The sequence below is a fragment of the Alexandromys fortis genome, unplaced genomic scaffold (assembly GCF_014885135.2).
Source record: "Alexandromys fortis isolate MF-2015 unplaced genomic scaffold, M_Fortis_MF-2015_v1.1 scaffold_1969, whole genome shotgun sequence".
Taxonomy (NCBI): Eukaryota; Metazoa; Chordata; class Mammalia; order Rodentia; family Cricetidae; genus Alexandromys; species Alexandromys fortis.
This window is the reverse complement of record NW_026069872.1, coordinates 7,563-9,590: the sequence shown is the minus strand read 5'-3', so window position 1 is coordinate 9,590 and position 2,028 is coordinate 7,563. Positions and strand designations below refer to the sequence as shown.

The 2,028-nt window shown below is 42.9% G+C and overlaps 1 pseudogene; it reads right to left on the bottom strand.

Moving 5' to 3' along the window:
• Positions 1–6: 6 nt before the first annotated feature.
• LOC126496231 (60S ribosomal protein L12-like) lies at positions 7–2,022 on the bottom strand (annotated as a pseudogene).
• Positions 2,023–2,028: the final 6 nt, after the last annotated feature.

Below are 2,028 nucleotides of genomic sequence, written 5' to 3'. Positions count from 1 at the left end.
TTTTTTTTTTTTTAATTTTAGATGGTCTTTTATTGAAATATTTTCTCATTGTTTCTTAGCTAGCTGGGCATTCCACAGCACCATTGTTGATGTTCATCAATGATGTCACGAGGCCGTCCACATTGCAGCCCACAGACTGTGCAGTACCCAGGATCTCTTTAATAGTTTCAGAAAGTTCTCTAGCTAAAGACCTGTATCTCATCTGCCGGGCAATGTTGACAACCTCATCGAAAGTGATATATCCGCTGTGTTTAATGTTCTTCTGCTTCTTTCTGTCTCTTGGTGGCCTTGAGGACTTTGATGATGGGGCAGATGCAGAGGGCACCACCTCAGTCTGGGCCTGTCTGTTCTGGATGGTCAGTTTCACTGTGATCCTCTGGCCTGTCCAGTCACCGGTTGCCATGGCAATATCATCACCAACTTTTTTCAGAGACAGACCCAGGGGGCCTGATCTTAGGGGCCAAGGTGGATGTGGGCCAGCCTCACCTCTGGTGCACCTCAGGTATAGGACTTTGATCTAGTTGGGGTTGAACTTGGGCTGCATGGTGGAGGCGCGGATGAACCCAGATGCTGGACGACTTAAGAAAGTTGCACCATTGCCTCCTTTGAGCCGAAAGCCAAAAAGTGATTTTATCCTTTTTTGAAAAAAGATATTTTTAGTATTTTTATTTAATATGTGAGTGATTTTGCATACATGTCTGTAAGTGTACCCTGTGTGCGAAGTGTCTGATGAGGTCAGAAGAGACTGTTGATTCCCCAGATATGTGTCCTACCTTTGGGACTTACTGTGAGACTTTTATAACCCAGCTGTTTGGGCTAAGAGTTCCCATCTATAAAACAAAAGCCCAACTAATCTCTAAGTGCTTTTCTGACTTTGTCCTGGTATGGCACTATTTGATGACATTGCTTGTTTATTCTTTTGGGTAAGGGGGAATTTTTTACCTCATTGAGCAAATTCTTTGCTCCCCTTACACCCAACTCCATGTTCTGAAGAGCTGCCCATGAAGCTACTGAGATAATGGAACAATGGACTGGATAGTTCCCTATATCTCATTCGTGATTCTTGAATTCAAGTGACCACAGGTTGGTTAAGGGGCTTAAGGAGTCTGGGAAAATGAGTCAGGCCTAGACTTTGTAAGTTGAACCACAGGATTTATACTCCATTCAGAAGGATGATTTTTATTTCCTCTTAGCTTATGTTGACATGCTACATAAACCCTTTCTCAGTGATTTTACATTCTTTATCTCAGACAACCTTGCCATTCATCTGTTATTAAATGTGCGCTTCACACAAGAGCAATCTGTGGGTGGGAAAAGACTTGCTGAAGATTAGACAGCTTGTTAGGACTTGAGGTGACTCTCGACTACTGTAGATTGTTCTTTTTTGACTATGCCTGTGGCTATGACTGACAGCAGAAAAGTGGTACTCAGAAGAACATCCACTTGAATGACCTCAGGCCTTGACTTTCTCGAGTTAAGGGTTAAGAGACTCTTCTTCCTCCCTCCCTCCCTCTCTCTCTCTCTCTCTCTCTCTCTCTCTCTCTCTGTGGTTTTTGAGATAGGGTTTCTCAACATAACAATAATAGCCCTAGCTGGCTGTCCTAGAACTCTCTTTGTAGACCAGGCAGGCCTCAGACTCACAGAGATCTGCTTGCTTCTGCCTCCCGAGTGCTGGGATTAAAGGTGTGTACTACTACACCTGTTTTTGTACTCCTTATACTTTTTTTTTAAATGTGCATTAGTGTTTTGCTATGGGTGTTGGGTCCCCTGAAAGTGGAGTTACAGACAGTTGTGAGCTACCATGTCGATGCTGGGAATTGAACCTGGATCCTCTGGAAGAACAATCAGTGATCTTAACTACTGAATCATCTTTTCAGGCCCTGTTGTGTTCTTGTGTCTCACTATACACTCCAGGCTGGCTTAAATTTGTAATTTTTTTCTTTTCTTTCTTTTTTCTTTGAATGTTTTGAGACAGGGTCTCTACATTTAACAGTTGTACCTGGAACTCGCTTTATATATCAGACTGGC